Source organism: Capsicum annuum, chromosome 12, assembly GCF_002878395.1.
Source record: "Capsicum annuum cultivar UCD-10X-F1 chromosome 12, UCD10Xv1.1, whole genome shotgun sequence".
In the NCBI taxonomy this organism is placed as follows: domain Eukaryota; kingdom Viridiplantae; phylum Streptophyta; class Magnoliopsida; order Solanales; family Solanaceae; genus Capsicum; species Capsicum annuum.
The window spans coordinates 36384959-36391275 of NC_061122.1; the positions used below are offsets into that span (position 1 = coordinate 36384959).

The 6317-nt window shown below is 37.8% G+C and overlaps 1 protein-coding gene across 1 annotated transcript in view; it reads left to right on the forward strand.

The window, feature by feature from the left end:
- Positions 1 to 615, forward strand: part of LOC107850510 (ATPase GET3B) — a 43455-nt gene extending 42840 nt beyond the window's left edge. The window contains exon 13 of the mRNA XM_047401547.1: positions 237 to 615. The gene's annotated coding sequence lies outside the window, so the exon portion shown is untranslated. The remainder of the gene's footprint in view (positions 1 to 236) is intronic.
- Positions 616 to 6317: the final 5702 nt, after the last annotated feature.

The following is a 6317-nucleotide window of genomic DNA, read 5'->3' on the forward strand; positions in this document are numbered from 1 at the left end:
GGTTCAGGCAGTATACAGAAAATCCCTTCAACGAACCATTTAATAATCTCTGCTTCCATTAGCCGTCTCTGGGGAGGATTACTAATTTGACAGCACTATTGCTTAGGTCTTGGCCTCTTATTCTTTTTTTGGGATGACTGAGTGGAAATGCTACGACCTTGATAATTTTCTTTTGGTAATGTTTTTTAAGTATAATTTGCATTCACACAAGTTTTTTTTTTCCTGAATGATGCCAGATGTTTCTAGTGGCATTTGTCAACAAACTGCATTCATGGACTATGAGCGCCCAAGTCTGTTGATGCTCTTGCTCTAACAGTCTAACTAGTGAACATAAATACATGCGATACTCCGTATTTTTCACCCAAGGTAAAGGAAAATACAGTGGGAGTTGCCTTGGTATGAGTCAACAAAATGGGGGCTGGGAAGAATTATTTGTTTTCATAGTAGTGACTTGACATTTGAAATAAAAAAGAACGTGGCGAAGCACTAGTGAAAAAAAGTAAACGGGATGTCAATCAACTGTTAATATTTCTTTTCCTGGTACATAGTGAACTTGCTTTGTTGTATAAATGAGCTATATGATGCTTTTTATTTTGGGAATTTCAAAGCTGCAAAGAAATGTCTTGTGTGCGTATATAGATATGCTTCTCTGCTTTTGTATTCTGTCAAACTTGGTATACTAGATTCTTCCCGTATGGGGTAAAATGGTTATAGTAAATATTGGGCCGACTCAGGTCGGGTAGGATTGGAACCGTCCCACGGTGGCATTATCCCGGGAATATAACCGAGATAAAAGAACATTCTCTTGGACAAGAAAGGAATAACTCGAAACTAACAGCAATGGTGACCACACGGAAGGACAGACAGGACAGGAAGGGCAGTGTGTCAGGGCTCTCAGGTGCACAGATGACCCTCGGCAGAATCGCGTCAGACACGATATTGGGCTGGTATCCTCCAACAGCTAAACAGCAAGTGGCTCTTGACCATTGGTTGTTGTACTGAAGGGTTCGAATGACGCTCTCCTATTGGTCGAAGGTTATCCGTGTACCCTACAAATAGACATCCCCTCCCCATTGTAACATCCATCTAATTTTGTCCATCTCTATCCTCAAGCAATAAAATTTTTTGGCTTTCTTAAGCTTTCTCTATTGTTTTAGTTATCTTTGCCCATTACGCTCGCTATCTAAGTAACTCAACCACTACGATTAAGACCAGCTTGTGGCTAAGGAACTCTGGCCTACGTTGTCGTTCCAGATTTGTTTTCGACCTCTGTTTTGTTTATAAGTTGTATTGTCTGCTTTGTCTATTTTCTATCTTGCAAACTCTAGCTACTTACTCAAAGCTAAATCGTAGTGCATGCTCTTGACTCACCTACAAATCTAACTATCCCAAATCCCAAATCGACGGTAAACACTTCCGGTTACAATAAATCAATAATATACTACAATGCTTGCCTTACACCCCAGATTCCCCTGCCCTCTGCCTCCGCCTTTTGTAGAGATGCGTTACTTGTGACTCGGTTGGCTGAAAGTGAGTTCTCGTTTGCATTTGAATATAGTAACATTAATGAAAATTGTATTCAGTTGCACGATCTTGATTAACAGATTTTGATGGTAAACATGCAACAAGGAAATCTCCGGGTAACATAATTCAATGAAAAGTTACAAAAGTTGTTAGTTTTGGTTACAAGATCCACATAAAAATTCTCCTAAATTGGAACTAGCAAAAAGAAAAAAAGTGCAATATTTGCTATTTCCATGTCATGATGACTAGACCATCTCTGTTAAGCCTCTAGGAAGTAAGTTACAACATGATTAGTATCGGCATTGCCCTGTAGTAGGACACTAGATGCATGGAATGGGAAGGGTCTTCTTTGGCTAATATAAAGCTTGGTAGGATCATGACAATGTTTTATAACTCATGTATGACTCTTTATATGTTGTTAAAGTACAGGCACTTGAAGTTCCAACCTACGGCATGATAGCCACCAGCACTTGAAGTTCCACCCCACGGCATGATAGCCACCAGCACTTGAAGTTCCACCCCACGGCATGATGGCCACCAGCCATGCACTATCAAATTTTAACTTTAGTTAGTTAAAGGAATACTATTGCTCAAGATGGAAGGTCTTATACTGCAGCTTGCATCAATATGTTGACAGTGTGCGAGGACTAATGGATCACAACTACAGTGACAATCTGGGTCTGATGTAACTGAAGACATTTAGTGTAATGATCGCTTTGCAGGGTAATTTTTGTGCCAGCGTGCAAATGCTGATACAAATCACAGTCACATCATCATATTTAGTCTTGGTTGCTGCGTATTAAGAGGTATAACTTGGTTACAATTTATAAAAATAGGGTTAAAGATAATTGAATTAGGCCCGGTCATCATGTTCTCTTTCTTTTCGACTAGAATCGATACAAACAATAGTAGTAACAATGACTAAAAGTAATTTTTTTCGTTAAATCTCGTGATCCAAAAAACGGAAAAAGAGACGAGAGTGAGATTATGTATTTAGAACAAAGATTGCAAGTGAGAAATATGATATAAAAAGGTTTATTTACAGGGCAAGGTTGAAAGATGATATAAAAAACTCTCAACTCCCATTTATAGGTAAAAAAGGTCTATTGGATAATCCTACGAAAGACTTGTCTAGATTCTACAAAAGGTCTACTCTAAATTGCACTTATCAAGTGGCCGCAGGTCAGTATAGGTATGGAGGTTGATTATTGATAATTTTGCTATCATCGTTCTTTGCGCCTCAAATAAAGTGTCGAGTCCAGTACTGAAGATATTGCTTCTTGTAGGCCAAAGTGGATGTCGGTTGGGTTATGAAACTTTTTCTATTGTTTAGGAGGAGCTCCCGACTTAATGATCTATTGTGGTTTAGGGCTTGAGTAGACCCCCACTGATCTCTTATTCGCATCAGACTCTCTTACTTAATCATGATTCAATGCTTTGAGATTAACATTAATTTTAACAAGGGCTAGAGTTTTTACCCCCATAGATAGCCCCCCACATCTTAAGTGTCCAGCTAATTGCACTTGGGAAGTGGAAGTCTCTTTATTTTCCTTGATGGGGCACAGGATGCTTCGAAAAGTTCTGATGCACGCGATTCAAATGAATGATTCATATTAAATATCTTGATTGTTCGCATTTCTTTGTGTGGTTCACTTGCTGGAGTGTCTGTTGTGGTCAGGGCTAATTTTGACGCTCGGATCTTTGGTGGTGACCCCGATTTTCTCTTCTTTGTATCTTTGGTGGTTATCCCTTTGTTGCAGTCTCATTTTTGTGGTATCTTCTATTTCTCTTTGAGATATCCTTTTGTACATTCTCTTTTGCTTGTGTTTTTTTCTTTTCTTGCCGTTACCTTTCCACCATTCACTTATTCTGATGGAGCGAGCAGATTTCCATTGATCTCAGAGGCCAATGCTTGGGTGGATGATGTCTACTATACTCCTTTGCCCATTGTCACCATAAAAAGGTTTTTCGGGGAGGGTAGCCTTCTGTTCTGCATGATCAGGACTCGCAAATTGATCCTTCTACCTCTACTAAAGAAGTAATCACAAATAAGATGGGTTTCAAGCACCATTGTTCTTCAGAGTGGAGATAGAAGTGAATGATTGTATTAGGCCGGTGAAGGAGCATCCATCCATCGTCAACTCTGGGTCCCTTCCTAAAGTGCTGGGAGATTGTTATTGAGGGGACAAGCATATTCAAATTGAGGCCCTGACCTCATATGAGCGTATTTTCAGTCAACGATTGATGCAAGTCGAGCTTCATCAATATCTTGAAATAAAGAGTTGAATCTCAAGAACATATAAAAGGGGAAGTAAAAGCTCCATGTGAAGGGCTACTTGAAAAATAGAGAAGAGGCTATGTATGCAGAGTGACTATTTTTAAAATGCAAACCTCTTGCTTATGAAGGTCCTTATTTCATGAAGGATATTGTTATAATAATTAACTTACCTATAAATTGTGAAAAATAGCTCCTTTAGACTAAACTATTTTGAATATTGAGATTATGTCTGAAACTCTTGTGAGAATTGATGTTAATGCGTTTGTTACTAAACAATGTTTATAGAATTGCTTGCTTGAGAAAATTGTTCTTTTTGAGGGTTCTTGATAGTATTGGTGCTTGTTTTGGATCAACCAATTGAGGTCTTAGGATTTTAATATAATCTTTGTTTGCTTTTAATTTTCTTAATTGTGTCTTGCTCATTTTATTGATTTAGGTGTTAATCATACATTCATTGAAGATCTTTACTTTTAATAGTATCAATTGCCTTTGATTTCAATTTTTTGTCTAGCTTTCTATCCTATTTTTTTATAGTATCAATTGACTTTGATTTCAATTTTGTGTCTATCTTTCTATTCTTCTTATCTTTAATTCTTGTTCTTAGAATTAGGGTGTTAATTTCCCATTTTTTGATATGCATCATATATGACCATAAAAATTATTGTTGGCGAATGCCTCTTTTCTTGAATGTTAGTTCTATTAACATCTCGAGGGCTTTGAATGTTAACAAATTGTTGATTGACAGTGATATATATATATATATATAAAGAGAGTAGCCTCAGCCTGAGCATTGCATAGGAGGAAACCCATGGGCTTGTTGATGAAGTTTGAGCAACAAACTTAGCCACATCGTGCTGTAATGTTAAATCAAGCACTGGGTGGGAAACAACCAATAATTTTTGTGTTCACATTGTTTTCTTTTTTGTAGGTGAAATAGCATGAGGAATGACCTAGAACATGGAAATACATGCTTAATTCATAAGATTCTAGGTAAGGGGAGTTCTAGAACCACTCATGGGGGTCAAAAGTCCCACTCAGGCTAGGTAAGTTGTATGTTGAATGTTAAAGGAAATTTTGAGGATTTTTTGGGATTATCTGGACTTGAACTTGTGAACATACTAATGAGGTCATAAATACCACTTATGACTTTATAAGTAGTATAATATGTGTCAAAAAAACAAGTGTAGAGAGCATGAAAAGGGCCAAAAAATTAGACCCACCTACGGTCCATAGGTGGTGCCGTAAGTGGCCCAATTTTGGGCCCATTTTCTTTTAAAAATTTGAACCACCCCAACCCGAAATCGACCCCTTTACCCTATTTATACACCCTAACCCACTTCTAAACCCCATTTAACCTCAAAATTTCAAATACCCACTCAAATTCAAATTTTCCACTTCCTCCGTACTTCATAAAAGATAGGAAATCTACTTTTGCTCGATACCAACTTGTTTAATTTGCATATATTGCACATTAAAGATAAGGTTTCTTTATTTTATCAATCTTCACTTCCAGTTTTTGATTCAAAAGGTAAATATTCTTGGCTCCTAATAGTAGTATATTGTTCATAACTTGAAATAAGTAAGTTGATATGCTCAATTTGCATGAAAAATATGTGAAAATCAACAACCTTATGTATAGGAGCCTAGAATTAGCCTAAAATTGAATATATGTGCATTGTTCTTGAATTATAACTTGATGATCATGACCAAACTGGAATTTGAAGTTGACTAGGTCGAGGAATCTCAAGAGTCTTGTCTGCCACATTTGTCTTGAAATGTTGATTCTAGTTTTACATGCAAATATTGGACATTCTTTGACTGCATCTAAGTTATAGGGATGTAAAGATTAGAAAAAATTTCAAAGTTTCAGAATTTTGAGTTTTTCTTCAAATTTTGCAGTCCCTCACTATATTTCAGACGCTAACACTTGGTTTTTCAGGTACACATAGAACCAAAGGCTTCCAAAAATAAGACAGGACCATCAAGGAGAATGGAGGAATCCCCTAACAGCGGTAGCTCAGTAGAGAGTACCCTATTGCCCTGACCAGAGTAGTTCACTCATAGACTAGGGCTTAGAGACATGCTGGAGCTAAGACGATTACTAAAGCTACCTTAGGCTTCCAGCTCGCAGTATAGTCACAGTAGTGCAGGCGACCTAGTTCTACTTGGCCTAGAGCTCAGCTAGAGGCGAGCATTCCAGTACCCAAGCCAAGGATGAAGTTGGTCAGGATTTCACCGCCACACTTTCCCCAGTTTTATAAGGGAAAGAATTATAATGATAAGGAGATGTAGTTGAAGCAATTCCAGAGACAGATACACAAGAATCCCAGTCTAAGAAGGGGTCCTAGGATGAGTCCATAGTCGCAGCTCCTAATCCATCATCTATAGTACCCCAATTTGATGAGAATACAATATAAATATCTCATCAGATACCATAAGCCAAGAAAGACCAGACTTTCAACCCTACTCACATCTTGGAAGAGCCTATTTATGAGGTGAACCCAAGATGGTATGT